The sequence below is a fragment of the Notamacropus eugenii genome, chromosome 5 (assembly GCF_028372415.1).
Source record: "Notamacropus eugenii isolate mMacEug1 chromosome 5, mMacEug1.pri_v2, whole genome shotgun sequence".
Lineage (NCBI taxonomy): Eukaryota > Metazoa > Chordata > Mammalia > Diprotodontia > Macropodidae > Notamacropus > Notamacropus eugenii.
Window position 1 is genome coordinate 57,296,958 of NC_092876.1, and position 20,105 is coordinate 57,317,062.

The following is a 20,105-nucleotide window of genomic DNA, read 5'->3' on the forward strand; positions in this document are numbered from 1 at the left end:
CCCAAATGATAACACAGATAATCATATATGAGTGAAAAGAGACTGAACAACAAGAATGACTACAAAGACATTGAATTGAACTGAGGCAGCAGAAACACTTGGGTTTGGAGACAGAAAGATCCAGGTGTAGATCTGAACTCAGATACTTACTAGTTTTGTAACCCTGTAACCCTCTCTCTGTCCCTTGATTTCCTCAACTGTAAAGTGGCAATAATATCAGCACCTACCTTACAGAGTGTTGGGAGGATCATTTGAGATAATGTAAGGAAGTACTTTGTAAACCTTAAGACGCTATATAAATGTGAGCTGTTAGTATTTTTTAAGCAGAATATGGTTAAAAGGTTCCTTCTCCTTCCCTCTCTGCTTTCTCTCTTTCCCTTCCCTTTTCCCTCTCCTCTTCCTCTTCTTTTCTTTTTCTTCTTCTTCTTCTTTTTCTCCTCCTTTTTCCTCCTCTTTCTCTTCTTCCTCCTTCTCTTTTTCCCTCTCTTTCTCTCTCTCCCCTTTTCTCCTCTCTCCTCCTCCCTCCTCCCCTCTGCCTTCTCTCCTCTCTCTTCTCTCTTCTCTCTAGCAGGCTAGACCAAAAGGTCTAGGAGACCCATCTGCGGGGTAGACTGAGTGTCCAAGGTTTCAGACCCCTGAGGTTCTATTTTCCTCCTCCAGCCACCCAGTTTTGAATAGGGCAACAGGGCTAGGTTCTTTCTATAGACCTCTTTGAGCTCTGGGAGGACTCTCCCCTCCATTCTCCCCTATAACCCCCATTCCAATCAAGGACTTCGAGATGAAACCTTTTCAGACAGAGGTTGAGCCTATCAGACTACCCTTTGTGTCCAGTCCTGAAATCTGCAGGGCATTTTTCAAAGAAATAAGGTTTGATCTCAGACTAACTTTCTTTCAATTCTTCCCTGGAAGCTGACTCTAGGGATCAGAGATGATTACTAAGCAAAGGTCAGATACTGCTGGGGCTGAACTCTGATCAAGTGGAATGGAAAATAGATCTAATTTTCCTGCTGTGGTATCTGGCCCACTTCCTGTTTGATTGGCTGACAGCATCATCATTAACCGTCTTCCTTACAGGAGTTACCCAACTCTTCTCTGTTTTTTTCTGTTTTCATCTTCTAAAGCTTGGCTTTCTTGGTGTCTGTTCTTAGAGCTGTTAAAGATCTGAGCTTGAAAAGGCCAACATTGCTTACTGCATCCAGGGCCATCTCCAGTTGTCCTGATCTATATCTGACCACTGGACCCAAATGTCTCTGGAAGAGAAAGTGAGGCCGGTGACCTTGCACAGCCCTGCCTCACTCAAATACAATTCACTTGCATGTCATGGTATCATCTTCCTGATGTCATGGTCCTCTTAGAGAATGAAGGACAGACAGTAGCAGGAGATTCAAGGTACCTCTTGAAGAAGGAAGAAAGAAATGGATCAGACTGGGAATCAAGGGAACAGGGTTTGAATCCTGACCATCATTTACTAGCTGTGTTACTTTGGGAAAGTTTTAAACCTCTCTGGGCCTCATTTTCCTGATTTATTAAAAAAAATGGGGGGAGAGAGGGAGACTAGATGAACTTTGAGGTCTTATTCAGCTCTTTCCCTGCTTTCCAAAGCTTCACAGTTTAAAGGAGTGAAGATTAGGAAGCAAGAAGTCAATAAACATTTATTAAGCACCTTCTGTTTGCCAGGCCCTGGAGACACAAAGAAAAACAAAAGGTAATCCCTTCCCTCAAAGATATCACAATTGAATGGGAGGACAGTCACATGTTAGACATGTGGTTAACAAATCCTTAGAGAGAAATCATCCTTAACTTGACCTTCCAGGGGTTTGATTGCTCATTAGCACCTTATTGATTCAGTTTCTTATAGTAGACTTATCAGGGCTGTTAGGTGGTACCATAGTATATAGAGCTCAGGGCCTGTAGTCAGTAGGACTTAATCTTCCTGAGTTCAAACAGCTGTGTGACCCTGGGCAAGTCACTTAGCCCTGTTTGCCTCAGTTTTCTCACCTGTAAAAAGAGTTAGAGAAGGAAATGGAAAATCACTCCAGTATCTCTGCCAAGAAAATGCCAAAAGGAGTCACCAAGACTCAGACACGATTGAAAAATGACTGAAAAATACACTTATTTCCTAATAAGGTCATCTTATTTAGAGCTTAGAAAAGAAGTCAGGCCAGAATTCTCATTGTTATAGAGGACACTGATGCCCAGAGGTTGGGAGTATTGCTTAAAGTTTTATAGCCAGTAAGAGGCTATGGGGTGTTTAAGGTGCCGTAAAATGCTCAGAGCTTGGTCAGACATGGAAGACGCCAAGGTCATCCACTGCATCCTGGGCCATCGCTAATCATCCTGACTTTTGTCCTGCCACTGGACTTTGATGACTCTAGAAGAGAGAGTGAGACTGATGACTTTGAGCAACTCTTAAATCCAATTCACTTGAAAGTCAAGACATCATTCCATGATGTCACTGGTCCTCTTTGAAAACAAAGGACAGTAGCATAGCCTATAAATAGCAGAGTCAGAATCTGAACCCAAGCCTTTTGATCCCTCCATGATTTTTCTTGTCCTATCATATTTTACTTAGTATCAGAGTCATAATATGGAATGGTAGAATGGAAGGTCACTGAAGGCAGGTATTATTTCATTCTCATGTTATATACTCACTGCCTAGCCCAGTGTCTGATGCACAGTATGGATTCAATGAATAAATGAATGAATGAACCAGTCCATCATAAGCTTACCCACTTGGTTTTACTTTATGAGACTTGCTTCTGTAGGGAAGTTTGCGTTAATCCAACCATGGTTCAGTGGAATTAATAGTAACCATTAATAGCTTACATGCATACAGTGCTGCTATGTTCCAGTCACTATGCTAAGTGCTTCACAAATATTATCTCATTTGATCCTTATAAGAACCTGACAGGTATGGGCTGTTATTATCCCCATTTTATAGGTGAGGAAACTGAAGCAGGAAGAAGTTAAGTGACTTGTTCAGGGTCTCTCTCACAGCTTTTGAGTGTCTGAGACTGAATTTGACCTCAGGTCTTCCTGACTCCTGGCTCAGCATTCTGACCACTGGATCACCTATCCTCTAAAGGGAGAAGGGCTTCCCCTTGTTGCCTTAGACTATGAGATCTGGGAGTATCTGGTACCCCCAAGGATGGGTAGGGAGTTGGGACAGCCTAGTAATTGGATTTGGGGTGTGGCTAGACAAATAAGGGAGTGAGAGAGCCTCACCCCAAGGGTGGGACTGGGGCTCTGAAATGTGTGTGTGTGTGTGTGTGTGTGTGTGTTTGTGTTTGTGTGTGTGTGGTGCTGGCTCCCTTCCTGCCTGGAACATCCTTTATCAAGTGGATTCAGGTGCCATGGAGGAAGGAGGTTTGGGAACCTTGCTGCTGCCTCAATGCAGGGCCTCCGTCACCAAACCCTTCTTTCCCAATCATTCAGTGGCTCATTGCAAATCTGATCACACACACAGAGCAGCACAAAAAACTACAGCAAAGGAGAGAGAGAGAGAGAGAGAGAGAGAGAGAGAGAGAGAGAGAGAGAGAGAGAGAGAGAGAGAGAGAGAGAGAGAAAGAAAGAAGGAGAGAAGGAGAGGCAAACGAGTCTGTCAGCTGGCTTTGGTTTCTCCACTTTGTGGATTGAATACTCACAACAGCCCTAGGAGAGTCAAAGGCAGGAGAGTGATCACATATACTCATTTTACAGTGAGTTAACTGAGACCCAGGAAGGGAAAGTGATTTGTCCAAGGTTTATAGAAGGAACAGACAGCACGAATGGGCTAGAACCTGGTCTCCAATCATCCTTGAAGTCACAGTTGTCTCTCAACTGAGCAGCAGGACACAGGACCAGTGCCAGAAATCTTGGGCAGCTTTGGGACTGACCCCCCCACCCCCCATCTTCTTCTCTCACTTCCTTCCTCCACCTTTTCCTTCTTTCAACCTCTAATTTCCTCCCCTTCTCCTCTCCTCTAGCTCTTCTTTCTCCTCATACTTTTTATTTCTCTCTCTCCTTCTCCTCCTACTCTCTTTCCCTCCTCTTCTCTCCCTACTTCCTTCTTTACTCTCTTCATCCTCCTTCCCCTTTCCCTTCTCTTCCCCTCCTCCTCTATTCTTTCTCTTCCTCCTCCATTTTCTTTTCTCTCTCCCTTCTTTTCTTCTCTTTTTTCTCCTCTTCTTCTTTCTATGTCTTTTTATTTTCTTTCTCCCCTTCTAAAACTCTCGTTTCTTCACCTCTTTCCTTTTTCTCTTTCCCTTTACTTCATTTTCCTTCTCCTTCCCTTTCTTCTTCCTCCTTTTCCTTTTCTTTTCCTTCTGCTCCTCTTCTTTTCTTCCCTATTCCTCCTATTTTCCTTTTCTTTACCTCCTCCCCCTCCTTCTTTCTCTGTTTCTTTCCCCTTCACAGAAATACCCCTGGCATCTCCTCTGCATTGCAGGGGATAAGGAGCTGAGCTGTTAATGTTGCTGTACATATTGGTTGGGGAGGGAGGCAGGAAGGACAGACATGGCAGTCCCAACAGGGTCAGTGGCCCAATGCCAGCTTGCCCCCTGACCTCTCTTTCGAGGGTGAGGGCAGGAGCTAAAAGTCTTCCAGCTATAGGTAAGGACGAGGAGGAATATGGAATCTGTTACTTCCTTTTAGTTACAAGAAGAACTGACCTGAGCATCTGAGTGGGTCTGAGATTGATCCTTCTTTGTGCAAACTCCTTTGCAGTTTCAGGTAATCCAGAGCCTAGAAGTTTAGGGTTCTTAAAAATGACCTCCATGTGAAGGGCAGGTTGTGTCACAAAGCTGCTCCCAGAGCCCTGTTGGAGGGATGGGAACCCTTGAAGGCTTAGCAAGCAGATTAAATTCACTTTCCAAATACCACCTTATGACTTATGAGGGCATCGTAGATATAGAGTTGGAAAGGACCTTAGGGGCAGATTAATCTAATCCCCTTATTTTACAAAGAAGGAAACTGAGGCTGAGAGACATTATCCTACTTGCCCAAGCTCACATAGGTAGCAAGTGGGATGGAAGGATTTTTTTTATTAATTTTATTTATTTTCAGTGTTCTACAATCACTACCGTATAATTAGATTATTTTCCCCTCCTTTCTCCTCCCTCCCCAAGACAGCATACAATTTTATATAGCTTCTACACATACATTCCTATTAAATACATTTTCACTATAGTCATACTGTGTAGAAGAATTAAAATGAATGGGAGAAATAATATAACAAACCAAAACATAATACAAAAGAAAATGATCTGCTACCTTCTGTGATTGAATTCCATAGTTCTTTCTCTGCATGTGGAAGGCATTTTGCCTTAAAAGACCACTGGGAATTTTTTTAAGTCCTTACATTGCAATGAAGTTCCAAGTCTACCAGAAAAAACTCTTGCATGCTGAGGTCATTTCTGTGCACAAAGTTCTCCTGGTTCTGCTTCTTTCTTTTTTTTTTTTTTGGTTCTGCTTCTTTCACTCAGCATTAGATCATGTAAGTCTTTCCAGGCCTCTCTGAAGTCTTCCTGTTCATCAGTTCTTATAGCACAATAGTATTCCTTTACATTCATGTACCATAATTTATTCAGTCATTCCCCAGTTGATAGGTATTCCCTTGATTTTCAGTTATTGGCCACCACAAAGAATGCTGCTATAAATATTTTTGTACATGTGGGACGCTTTCCCATTTTTATGATCTCTTGGGGATACAGTCCTAGAAGTGATATTGCTGGGTCAAAGGGTATACATATTTTTGTAGCCCTTTGGGCACAATTCCAAATTGCTCTCCAGAATGATTGGACCGGCTCACAGTTCCACCAACAACGAATCAACTTTCCAAGTCTCCCATATCCTCTCCAATATTTATCGTCTTCCTGTTCTGTCATGTTTGCCAATCTGATACGAATGATGTGGTACCTCAGAGTTGTTTTGATTTTCATCTCTCTAATCAATAATGATTTAGAGCATTTTTTCATATGACTATAGATATCTTTAATTTCTTCCTCTGAAAACTGCATGTTCATATCCTTTGACCATTTATCAACTGGGGAATGACTTGTATTCTTGTACACTTGACTCAGTTCTCTATATATTTTAGAAATGAGACCTTTATCCAGACCCTAGCTGCAAAAATTCTTTTCCAGTTTTCTGCATCCCTCCGAATCTTGGTTGCATTGGGTTTGGTTGTGCAAAAAATTTTTCAGTTTAATGTAATCAAAATTATCCATCTTGTACTTCATAATGCTTTCTGTCTTTTCTTTAGTCAAAAATTCTTCCCTTCTCCATATATCTGATAAATATACTAAATTTGTCCATAGTATCAATCTTTATACTTAGATCATGTGCCCATTTGGACTTTATTCTTGAGTACAGTGTCAGGCATTGGTCTACGCCTAGTTTCTGCCATACTGTTATCCAGTTTTCCCAGCAATTTTTGTCCAACAGAGAGTTCTTATCCCAGAAGCTGGGGTCCTTGGGTTTATCAAACAGTAGATTGCTACAATCATTGCCTACTGTGTCTTGAGTACTTAGCATATTCCACTTAGCTACTCTTCTGTTTCTTAGCCACTACCAAGTGGTTTTGATAATTGCTGCTTTATAATACAATTTGAGATCTGGTAGCACTAGGCCATCTTCCCTAGCATTTCTTTTCATTAGTCCCCTTGATATTCTGGACCTTTTGTCCTTCCAGATGAATTTTGATATTATTTTTTCCATCTCTAGAAAATAATTGTCTGATAGTTTGGTTGGTATGGCACTAAATAAGTAAATTAATTTAGGTAGAATTGTCATTTTTATTATATTGGCTCAGCCTACTCACAAGCAACTGACGTTTTTCCACTTACTTAGATCTGACTTTATTTGTGCGAAAAGTGTCTTGTAATTGTGTTCATATAGTCCATGGGTTTGTTTTGGCAGGTAAACTCGAGGAGAGGGATTTGAAAAGTATAATCTGGGGGGGTCATAGATATTAATAATGTACAGAGCTTTTTAAACATTTTACACATGTGAAATCACAACAACCCTGGGAGATAGGTGCTATCGTTTTGCCTGTTTTACAGATGAAGAAACTGAGGCAAACAGTGGTTAAGTGAATTCCCAAGTTCATACAGCTAGTGTCTGAAGCAGAATTTGAACACAGGTCTTTCTCACTCCAAGTCCAAAGCTCTATTCATTGTGAGCTGAAAGGGACCTTAGAGAGTATTTCATCTATTCCTCTCACATTTACAACTGAGGAAACTGAGGCACAGAGAGGTTAAAGCATTGTGCCCAAAGCCAAATGGATAGTGAGAACAGGAATTAGAAGCCAGGTCCTCTGACTTTAGAGTCAGCACTTTCCCCACTGCCAAACATGAGAGCTGGTGATTTACCAGGTATCCTGTCTCAAAGGGACTGTTCTGGACCTCATTATGAAAAGATATCCTATCGGCAAAGCATTTAGTACAGTACTTGGCATACATTAGGTGCCTAATTAATGCTTGTTCCCTTCTCTAACGGTCAGGCTGAGGTGAGGACAGGGTGGCCTAACCTGGGATTCATATACTTATTTTTAATGTACTTTGACAGCTCTATTTCATTATAACTAATTTCCTTTGAAATTCTGTGAGTTTAATTTTCTGCCCTTTACATGATTCTGAGAAGGGGTCCACAGACTTCATTAGACATTTCCCAGGGAATCTAGGATACAGAAAAGGTTCAGAATCCTGGGATAGGGAAAGCCCCTCTGTGAATGGTGCTCTTGGACTAGGCCCCAGTCACGAGGTATCCTCTCAGGTCCGTTTGAGGATTGTTGGACCTGATGTGAGACCATGGAACTGTGTGTCCATGTGTAGAGAGGCTGACCCTCCAACATAAATGACCTCCCTGTTGAAGGGGTTTATTGCATCTTCTGTGTGGGTTCGCTGACAAGCCCCAGGTCTGGTCTGTGTCCAGGAGTTTGACTCAGAGATTTTCAGAGGCCCAAGAGAAGGGCTAGAGATGAAGCTCAAATGTGGTTACTTTCAACTCTCAGTTATCCAGGAGCTGATTATCCAGCTGGTGGATTATCCCAGACTTTGGTTTCTCTTCCTTCTCCCTCTTTTGTCTGCCTCGATGTTGATTAACCTTTCCTACAGCAAAGGCTGGGACAGGACCTGAAGGAATACTCTTCTCCCAGACAGCCTGGGAGAAGAGGGGCTTGGAGAGGACCTGGAGTTACTGGAAGACTCTCCCTGGGCCTCATTATGGGGAATTGATTTTCACACAGACTCCAATGACTTAAAACTCAGAGTTGTACAGAGGGACATACATTGCAAAAGGACTTGGTATGGAGTGGAAAATTCAGAGTCCTGGGATGAAAGAATCTTTAGCCTCAGTTTCTCTAACTTTAAAAAAGAGAAGTTTGGATATATGATCTCTGAGTGCCTGGAATGGGGACTTAGTGAGGGAAAAGAGAATTCCATTATAGACTAGGGAATCAGTCAGGGAGATGGGGGCTCAGTGAGCAAATACAGGATTCTATGAGAGAAGTGAAGATTAGCTGGAGGAGAGAGGAATCCCTGAGGGAGTAGAGGAAGTGGATACTCACAGAGGGAATAGGAGAATCTGTAAGGGAGTCTGAGGTTGGTGGGAGAGGGATGGGAACTCCATGAGGATGGTGGGGGCTCAGTGAGGGGGATGAAGATTGGTGAAAGGGCAAGAAATTATTGACAGGGGTGAGGGAGAGATGGGAGGTTTAAGAGGTAGATTAAGGATCCATGAAGGATATGGGATTTGGTGGAGGAAATCCCAGGAATATAGCCTTTTGTCCAGAAGGTGAGATGGCTAAGACATTCCAAGGGAAGATTCTTTGAGAATGAACACCCCAGTCTCTAGGCACCCAGACCTTCGGTACAAGTATGGGGATTGGAGTTGCAGAGTTGGAAAATTCCTCTGGGGGGAGGGAATAGAGGCCATGTGGCCCATCCTTTGCCCCCTGCTCCCTGCCCTGATAAATGCCCATTGCCTACTCTTTCTGGGCATCCCACAAAGGCCAGAAGGTCTCTCTAGCTGGCTTTCTTGGGATCCAGTGAAGATCTCTGCAGGACTTCCTTACTCCTCCATCCCTCCCACCTGCCCCCAGCCAAACCGGATCTCTGCCTTGAGGCCCTTACAGAGACAAGCTCAATGGGCAGCCAATGTCCCATCCCCCACCCCCAGAAGGCACCAGCTGCCTGATTTTGTATGCAGCAAGCATTGCAAGGCCTCCAAGATTTCATGCCCCCTTCACTCTGGTCTGGATCAGAATAGGCCATTTGCTTTATTAACACAAACAAACCTGGCTCAAGACGGGAAAACAGCAAATTGGATGGGAGTTCGGGGAAGTCAGGGGACCTGTTTATCACCTCCTGGCTCATAGATTGCCTGCCTCTGCCCCTGAGCTGAGGGGCAAAACCAAAACGAAGCAGTAAGATGAAAGGAGGGAATGTTGGGGGAGGAGATGTGAAAGATGGGGCCCAGACACCCTTAATTTTGCCTCTTTCAATAAGTCTCACATGATTAATTCTACCCAATTTTAGCCATTTATGAGTTATAGTAGATGGAATTTTGAACAAGAATCTTGAACTTACGGAGTTTTTCTTCTGATATTGGCATGGTCTCTAGCAAGTTATATTACTTTGGGCAAGTTGCTTTCCCCTTTGGGTCTCAGTTTCCTCATCTATAAAATGGGACCAGGCAACTCTCTACTCTTACTATAAGATTGGGGAGGTATGACTAGGTAGCAGTTCTTTGGAAAAAAAATCTAGGGTTTTTGGTGGTCTCCAAGCTCAAAATAAGTCAAGAGTGTGATGTATGCATAGCATCTATAAGTAACCAGTGAGTTCTTAGGCTGAATTAAGAGAGACAAGAGTATGCAGAAGGAGGGAGGAGATAGTCCTTCTTTGTTCTACCAGGTCAGTACACATCTGCAGCTTGGTGTTTGGTTCTATGTGTCGATAGTTTTCAACATTCATTTTTGTAAGATGAGTTCCAAATTTTTCTCCTTTCCCCCAATCTCTCCCCTCATCCCCAAGATAGAAAGCAATCTACTATAGGTTATACATGGGCAATCATGTTAAATATATTTCCACATTAGTCATCTTGTGAAAGAAGAAACAAAGGGGGAAAGCCAGAAAAAACAACAAAAAAGTGAAGATAGTATGCTTCTCTCTGCATTCAGACTCCCTAGTTCTTTTTTTCTGGATGTGAATAGCATTTTTCTCCATCAGTCTTTTGGAATTGTCTTGGATCACGTATTGCTGAGAAGAGCTAAGTCTATCATAGTCAGTCATCATACAATATTGCTGTTACTGTGTAAAATGTTCTTGTGGTTCTGCTAACTTCACTCAGCATCAGTTCATGTAACTCTTTCCAGGTTTTTCTGAAATCTGCCTGCTCGTCATTTCTTGAAGCACAATAGTATTCCATTACATTCATATACCACAACTTGTTTAAGCCATTACCCAATTGATAGGCATCCCCTTAATTTCTAATTCCTTGCTACCACAAAAAGAGCTGCTATAAATATTTTTGTATATGTAGGTCCTTTTCCCTTTTTAATGATCTCTTTGGATACAAACCTAGTAGTGGTATTGCTAGATTAAAGGGTACGCACAGTTTGATAACTCTTTGGACATAGTTTCAAATTGCTCTCCAGATTGGTTGGATCAGTTCACAACTCCACTAACAATGTATTAGTGTCCCAATTTCCCCATACCTTCTCCAACATTTATCATTTTCTGTTTAGTCATGTTAACCAATCTGATAGGTATGATGTGGTACCTCAGAGTTGTTTTGATTTGCATTTTTCTAATCAATAGTGATTTAGAGCATTTCTCACATGACTATAGATGGGTTTGATTTCTTTGTCTGAAACTGCCTGTTCATATCCTTTGGCCATTATCAATTGGAAAATAACTTGCATTCTTTTAAATTTGACTCATTTCTCTATATATTTGAGAAATGAGGCCCCTATCAGAAACATACTGTAAAAATTATTTCCCACCTTTTTGCTTTCCTTCTAATCTTGGTTTCATTGGTTTTGTTTGTATAAAACTTTTAAAATTTAATATAATCAAAATTATCCATTTTGCATTTCATAATGTCTCTATCTCTTGCTTGGGCATAAATTCTTCCCTTCTCCATAGATCTGACAAGTGAACTATTCCTTGCTCTCCTAATTTGTTTCTGGTATGACCCTTTATGTGTAAATTATGTACCATTTTGACCATATATTGGTAGAGGGTATGAGATGTTGGTCTATATCTAGTTTCTACCATACTATTTTCCAGTTTTCCCAGCAGTTTTGGTCAAATAGTGAATTCTTATCCTAGTAGTTGGAGTCTTTGGGTTTATCAAACAGTAGATTATTGTAGACATTTATTACTGGGTCTCGTGTACCTATTCTATTCCACTGGTCCACCACTCTATTTCTTTTCCAGTGCCAAGTAGTTTTGATGATTATTGTTTTATAATATAGTTTTAGATCTGGTATGGCTAGGCCACCTTTCTTTGCATTTCCCCCCCATTACTTCCCTTGCTATTCTTGATCTTTTGTTCTTCTAGATCAATTTTGTTTTTTCCTAGCTCTATAAAATAATTTTTGGTAGTTTGATTGTTATGGCACTGAATAAGTAAATTAATTTAGATAGAATTGTCATTTTATTATATTAGTTCAGCCTACTTATGAACAATTGAAATTTTTCCAGTTGTTTAGATCTGGATGTTAACTAGCTGGAAAGTAAGCAGTGTTACTGGGCAGATGAAGGACCCATAGGCTGTACAATGTAAGGGCTGGCTGAAGGAACAGTGGAGAAGAGAGGACCTGGGGAAGGAAGACAGGGAGTGTATGTGACCCATGTCTTAAGTAAGCTGTTTGAAGGGATGATGCCTACAAGATAGCTGGAAGTTGGAGAGAAGAAAATTTTTACCCAGTGTAAGACAGAACTTTCTAATGATTAGATGTATCCAAAAAAGGAATGAGTGGATGAGTGGTCTGCCCCCAGGGGTAGAGAGGCTCCCTTCACAAGAGGTGTTCAAGCAAAGGCTAGGTGATGTAGAGAGGATGGTAGAGAACGTTCTTGCCCAGGTATGACAGGACTGTTAGGTCCATGTGGCACCTTCAAACTTTGAAATTCTATGACTAGGTTAACATTCCATGTTCAAAGGTGCATTTCTACTCTGGCATTCTATGGCATGGTTTATCCATTCCTTCCACCACTTCCCCACACCCCACACTTATTTGTATCTGTTAAGTGTCAATAAGTTGCCTGGTGATGATATCAAAATTAAAGTTTGAAGGGGGGAGGAGGGAAAGAACAGAATTACAATAGCCACATTGGGGGAGGGTTGGAAAGAGGATGTGCCAGGGCATTGAGTTGCCTGACTTTTCATCTATTCCCTTTTCTTGGGACCATGTGTTCCTTCCCTATGCATTGGATAGAGACATAAGGTCAAAGTCTAGCTCCATAACTGATGCTACTGTGTGATTTGGGGGGAATCTTGTCTTATTCATTCATTCATTCATTCATTCATTCATTTATTCATTCATTCATTCAATAAGCATTTATTAAACATCTACCAGGGATAGTTGGACATGACTAAAAATGGCTGAACAAACGTGCTAGGCATTGGGAGTGCATCAATAAGAGTAAATAATCCCTGCCCTCAAGGAGCTCACATTGAGTAGAAGGCATATGTACACAGATAGCTATTAGATACAGAATTGTTGTCTGCTGGCAGTTAGGTAGCATAGTGGGTCTGGAGTCAGGCAAACCTGAGTTCAAATACAGCCTTGAACATTTCCTGGCTGTGTGACCCTGGGCAAGTCACTTAACCTTTGTTTGCCTCAGCTTCCTCATCTATAAAATGGGCATAATAATAGCAATTATCTTCCAGGACTATGAGTCTAAAATGAGATAATATTTGGAAAGCATTTAGCACAATGCCTGACATGTGGTAAGCATCATATAAATGTTAGCAAACATGTTAGCTATTGGTAAGTATACACATGGCTGTAAATTAATATGTGTATGTATATATACATATATGTAGATTTCTTTGTGTATACACACAAGCACATCCACAACAATTTTTATAGGAGAGGAATGAAGACAGTAGCAGGAAAGTCTTTCAGTCACTTGAACGGAGCCTTGAGGCAAGCTCCGAATCCCAAGAGTCTCTGTTGTGAATTTAGGTCAATCAATCAATTGATAGATGTTTATTAAGTGCTTCCTGTGTGACAGGGACTATGATAATTCAATTTTTAGGGACTTAGCCTTCTTATCTGTGAAATTAGGTGACCTTGGAATAGATTAATCCTAACATTTCATCCAGACCTATGCTTTATGATTCTCTCAAGCCCATTAGTTCTTTGGACATCAGTTTCTTCAACTGTAAACATAGAAAGTCATCACTTTCTCTTCTTGGTTCTCAGACATACTCTTGTTTGTCCTTCATTCTCAAAGACCACCATAATATAAGCAAAGTGATGCCATGACTTGCAAATGAATTGGATTGAAATGAGGCAGTCACCAGCCTCACTTTCTCCTCTGGAGCTATCTGGGTCTAGTGGCCAGATAGAGATCAGGGTGACTGGAGATGTCCTCCCCTGCCCCTGCCCTGAGATGTAAGGAGAAACGAAGAACCGATCTGAAAGGAAACTACTTTGTACATACTAGACAGTACCAGGGAATAGCCCTAGGATCGCAGATGGATGCTCAGCAGGTACCCTGAAGGAGACATGACTATTGTTTCTCTTGTTTCCCCTAGGGACCACCTAGTCCAACTCATATTTGGTCAAGAATCCCTTCTACAATGTACTTGAGGTGATTATCTACTTTCTGCTTTCAGATCTCCATGAACCTGAGGCCATTCACTACCTCCTGAGGCTACTTTCTATTTTTTCCAGAATCAGAGACTTAATTGGAAGGCACTTCAATGACCCTTTAGTCCAACCTGTTCATGAACAAGAATTCCTTCTCTGATTGAAACAAAGCACAACTCATTAGCTTCTTCTACTCTTGGACAGCACTGATCTGTAAGTATTTTTTCCCTTAAGTCAAGCTAAAATCAACCTCTTTTCTGAACTGAAGTTGCTTTGGGTTCTTTTGTAGATGGGTGCTGAATTTTGTAAAGCAGTGTCACCTTAGTGAGGACCTGGGCCTTTTAGAGTCTCCCTGTCTTTCATAGAAGACTGAGAGCTAGGGCTCTGGTATCCAGAGGCAGCATGGATCTGTCCCATAAAGCTCAGAGTAATTTGCTTTAATTAATACTCACTCTGAGGTCCATTAATCCTGGGCTCCGATTTCCTGAGCAGTCCTAGCTTATGACTGCCCTGAGGGGAACTTGGAGAGAATTCTCATGGTTTCACTTCTCTCCTCTTCTTTTCCCCCACCTACTCCCCCACCTTCCTTCCTTTTCTGTCAGGGAAGAAAGCAGGAATCCTCAATTGCAGAGGAATGTGAACATCTCCTTTTGAAATAATATCTGTTCCCCTGCTTTGAACCATTTTTGGAAAAAGAAATCTCACCTATCTCTGAAGATGAGACTTAGTGGAGTATTCTGTCTCTGGAGCCTGAAAGCTATTCTGTTGGCATCTTTGAAGTTTGAATTTGCATTCATGCACCTTAAACACCAAATGCTCAATGGCGTTGGATGGACTGGAATACAAGTGGAGAAGGTTAGAAGTAGAAGGGACCTTATAACACTGAATGTTATAGTTGGGAAGGATCTTAGACCAAAGAGTATCAGACCTGGAACATCTTAGAACTTGGAGCTTCTTAGAACATCTAGTATCTGAGCTTGAAGGGACTTAAGAGTTGACAGAGGGCCCTTAGAATTTGGAATGTCAGAGCTGGGAGGGCCCTTAGAACCCAGACTGTCAGAGTGGGAGGGACCTTAGAACACAGGAGCGATCTTAGAAGACACAATGTCAGAGCTAGAAAGATCTTCAGAACATAGAATATTGCAGCTGGGAGAGGCCTCAGAAAACAGAATGCTGGAGCTAGGAAAAATCTTTAAGTCCTTTAATATTAGAATATAATTAATCAGAGCTAGAAAGGATCTTAGATACCCTTTAGTACAAGGATTTTTTAACCTGGGATCAGTTAACTTAAAATTTTTGTTTTGATTACTATATTTCAGTATCATTAGTTTTCTTTATAATTCTGTGTATTTTATTTTATGTATTTACCAATATTATTCTTTGAAGGGGTCCATAGGTTTTACCAGACTGACTGCCCAAGAAGTTCATCTGACCCTTTATAGCTTAGGGAAAAGGTCATGACTGACCTTGACGTGATTTGTTCAAAGTCACACAGCTTGTAAATGGTAGAGTTGGGACAGAACCCTGAGTCCTTATGCCACTATGTCCAGAGCCCAGTGCCCCACAGGTCACGTTGACTTCACATCCATACCCACACACATAGTATAAATTGTGCTCTCGAATCACCTTCATGTCTCAGTTGACACCCTAAAGGAGCAGAAAAGGGAGAAAAGAATTTCACACAAATCTGTGTGAAACTGTGGGTCTCCATTAAGTGGTTGATTAAGGTCTTTTTAGCAGAGACAGACAATTGGAGAGATGTTGTCTGAGGATCTTTGTTCCTCCTCGTCACAAGTATATGGGCTCTCTCCTCCCTCCATCTTCTCTCCCCTTTATCCTTTTCTCTTTCTTTTTATATCAATCTAGCTATTCTTCTTTCTTCATTCTTCTCAGCCTTTTTCTCCTTCTCTTTCTTACCTTCTCTCCTTTTCTCTTTTCTCTTCTCCCTTTGTTCTGCTTCTTGACTGATAAGTTCCTTGGTTCTCTTCTTTTCCCCTCCCTCTGGTCTTCTCTTTATCATTTCTTCCCTCTTTCCATCCCTCTTTCCCTCCTCCTCTTCTTTGTTTCCCCTCCTTTCTCCTTCTTCCCCTTCTCCTTTGTCCCCTATTACCCCTTTTTATTTCCTTTCCTTTCAGAATCCTGTCAGCTCCCTCCCCATTTTTGGAGTTGTCCCAGAGGAGGTTGCTGGAGTTGTCTGTGGAAGTATGTGCCCAATCGGGCCCTGTGCCAACCGAGGTCTTTGTGCAAAGAGAGAGAATGTAGGTCAATGAGATGAATTGTTCATTCAAGGTGAGCCTGAGCGAGAGTGAGGTGCCTCTGATCACAAGTGACTACAGCCTCAGAGCACATGCCAGATGAATTCCTCTTTTCTGGGCTCTGAAAAGCAACAAATGTTACCTCTGAGAGTGACATCCACCCTTCCTCCCTTGACCCTTCACCTTCTCTCTTATAACCCTGAGGACAAAGAGCTCTTGGTCCAGGGAGAGTGTCTGAGGGCTGGAGGTGTCACAATCTAGTTTATGTTGGGGAGTCATGACATGGGGAACTGGGGTCAGACTCAGGTGCTCCCCAGCACTGTCACCATGATCTTTAACACAGTTTGTAGCTTTAAAAAGTCTTTGGAAATCATTTGTCTCTGCACATTACTGAGCTGGGCTCCACATGAGGAAGTGACTCGTTTAAGTCTGATAGTAACCTCCTATAAGAAAGGGACGATGTCAATCCATGTAATGTCAGAGCTGGGAAGACCTTTTTAACATAAAAAGTCAGCACTAGGAAGGTACTTAGAAATTGAATGTTAGAGTTAAGAGGGGCTTTAAAACAAAGAATATCAGAACTGGGAGGGCCTTTAGAACACAGGATGTCAGAGGTGGAAGGACCCTTAGAACAGATAATGTCAGGGCTTGGAGGGCCCTTAGAACATAGAAAGTCAGCACTAGGAATGCCCTTAGAACATAGAATATTAGGCCTTGGAGGGGGCCTTTAGGATACAGAAAGTCACAACATTCTGAGAGGGAACTTAGAACAGAGAATATCAGAACTAGGAGGACCCTTAGAAAACAGAATGTCAGAGCTGGGAGAGTCCTTAGAACACAGAATGTCAGAAATGTGAGGAACCTTAGAACACAGTATGTCAGAGCTAGAATGGGTTTTACAGTATAGATTCACAGATCTAGATTAGGCCTTCGAACCTAATAGAATGTTACAGCTGTAAAGTGACTTTACAATAAAAACCTTCAGAAATGTAAGAGATGTTAATAGGTCATAGAACGTCAGAAGAGGAAGGAATGTTAGAACATTCTATGTCAGAATTAGATGGGATCTTAGAAAAGAAAATGTTAGATAAAATTGAAGGGACTCACTGTGGTTCTTATGAAATTGAGCTCTTCTCACACAATCTGGAATGGTTGGCAGGGACCAACTAGTTCAATCAATCAACCAATCAGAATTCAATAAACATCCATTATGGGAGAGGCATTATGCTAGTAATTGAGGATAAATAAAAACAAGGAAATAGTTACTACCCTCAAGGAGCTTACTTTCTGTTGGGAAAGAGAACATGTATCTATGCAAAGAAGGAGGAAGGAATCCAGCATGTTTGTAAAGTACTAAGCACTTTACAAATATTATCTGATTTATCCTCACAACCCTGGGAGGTAGGTGCTATCATTATTATCATTTTATAGTTGAACGAACAGAGCAATTACTAATTGCTTACTATGTGCAAAGCACTGAGGATACAAAAAGATGATTTTTTATGACAGTCCCTGCTCTCCAGGAATTAGTTATCTGTTCACGCAAGTATAATGCATGCACTTACAAGTGCATTCAGAGCACATAATAGAAAATACTGAGTTTAGGGGAGAGGCACCAGCATATGAGGTAATCAGGAAAAGCTTTACATAGAGGGGGACACTTGAGATGAACTCTGAAGTAAATTAAGAATTCTAATTTTTAATTAGAGGAGAAAATGTATTCCAGGAGTGAAAAATAGGTTGGCTAAAGGCATGGAGTTGGGAAATGGAATATATTTTGTTGTTGTTCAGTCATGCCTGATTCTTCATGGTTTTGTTGTCAAAGATACTGGACTGGTTTGCCATTTCCTTCTTCAACTCATTCTACAGATGAGGAAACTGAGGTAAACAGGATTGAGTGACTTTCCCAGAGTCACATAACTAGTGTGTGAGTCAGGATTTGAACTTAGAAAGTTGAGTCTTCCTAGCCAGACCCTGAGCTCTATGCACTATGGCTCCCGCTAACTACCTCTATATACTTTCTGAAATACAGCAAAAGAGCTAGTCTGGCTGTATCCTAGAGTATGTGAGGAGCAGAAATGTATAATAAGCCTTGTAAGTTTCTATTTCTATTACATATCTTAAAAGAAATTCATTCAATTTTTCTTGAAGACCTCCCAAAAGGGATAATACGCTATGTGTTGAGACTACTCCCAATTAGACAGCTCTAATTGACAGGAAATTTTTTTTTCCTTCTACATCTTAATTTTTTCTCTTCGCAACTTTACCCATTATTTCTATTTGTGTTCTCTAGGTCTGAGCAGAGCAAATCTGATGCTTCCTTCACTTGGGCAGTTCTTCAGATACTTGATGAAAGTGACCATATTTTCCCCGAGTCTCCTTTTGGCTAAATATTCCTACATACTACAATGGATTCTCATGTGGCAAGAACTCAAGGCCCCTCACCAACCTGGTGGGCCTCCTCTGAATGCACCTTAGCCTACCAATGTCCTTTGTACAATGTGGCATTGAGAACTGGACACAATAATGCAGATGAGGTCAGACTAGGGCAGTATACAATGAAGTTAGTGCGCTGTTCATCTTGGACATGCACTGTAGCTTATTGTACCTTAAAACATACTAAGACTGAACAAACTTTCTTGATTGCTGTATCATAATAATGGACTCATGTTGATCTTGTGGTCCACTAAAACCTCCAGATCTTAAAAAAAAGATTATTGATACCTTTTACTTGAGAATACCTTCTATTTATTATTATTCATTTGTTTGTTTGTTGTTTTTATCATACTACTTTTCATCATATATTATCATATATTATTTATAACTTTAGTTATATCCTATAGATGCCTCCTGATTTCCTTTATCACAAAGAAAAATAATTAGCAAAACAAACCTAGATGGTAACCTTATCAGTCACTCAATTAAGTACCTACAAAGTGTTGGGTCTACTGTGCTAAATGCCAAGAATACAAAGCAAAGCTAAGGATAGTTCCCATTCTCAAAAGAATTCACATACAAATAAGATAGGAAGGATTGGAGGTAATCATCAGAGGAAAGGTGTTAGCATTCTAAGGGGGATCAGAAAGACTTCTTTTTAGGACTTTAGCTGGTTGGAAGGAAAACATGGAAGGAATATGAGGCACCCATAGGCCCTGACCTTTACACCAATTAAGGAGTATTTCATCATTTAAGTTGCCTTTAATCCAAGTTCAATATTCTTTTGGCATTTTTTACATTGACACCAGAATAATTGTGCATATTTCTCTCCTTCCTGATTCTCATTTCTTCATCCAATATCAGTCCATATAAGTTTTCCCATGTTCCCATAAATTCTTCATAAGCCACCCCCCACCCCCATCTTTCCCAAACTGTACTATGCCAAAGTCTCTCCTATCTGGCACTTGTGTGAACTTCTAATCCCAAATGGAAGATTTTACGCTTATCCCCATTACATTTTGTAAAGTCCTTCCATTAGAGTTGACCCCAAATCCTAGCCTTTTCACCTCTGACTGGTCCAGATTTTGTCATTCATTGGCTTAGCCATCCCTTCCAGTTTTCCATCATCTGCAAGTTTGAAACAGACATACCATCTATACATTTGAACAAGTAATTAAAAAAAGTTAAGTAGCCCAGAGTCAAGAACATATTGTGAAAAGGACAGAGCTTTTCTTACCCTTGCCCAAGGTAACCAGTTCGGAGCTGACTAAATGGGACATTCAGAATATGTGTTTGTTGGTTGCATGGGTTTGCACAGGGCATTGGCTGGCCCACAACTTTTGTGCATGTGCATGCCAATACCCCATGCAAACTGATTGTTTGATAGGGACTAACTCCTGGAAAGTACTCTTGGAGAAGACTCCTCTTTGCTCATGAAAGTGACAGAGCAAAGATCCATGCTTTCTGTTAACTTCAACTCCATCTGCCACACACTCACCCCAATCTCTCTCACCAACAATTTTCAGAGCTGGTGCAAAGGGGGAAAAGGGTGCTGGAATGGAAATCCAAAGAATCGGGTTCTAGTCCCAGATCTGCTGCTAACTTGCTGTGTG

The 20,105-nt window shown here is 41.2% G+C and overlaps 1 long non-coding RNA gene across 1 annotated transcript in view; it reads left to right on the top strand.

Moving 5' to 3' along the window:
- Positions 1-18,786, top strand: part of LOC140504288 (uncharacterized) — a 153,187-nt gene extending 134,401 nt beyond the window's left edge. The window contains exons 2-3 of the long non-coding RNA XR_011967040.1: positions 13,828-14,014; positions 18,350-18,786. This is a non-coding gene — a long non-coding RNA (uncharacterized lncRNA). The remainder of the gene's footprint in view (positions 1-13,827; positions 14,015-18,349) is intronic.
- The last annotated feature ends 1,319 nt before the right edge of the window (positions 18,787-20,105 follow it).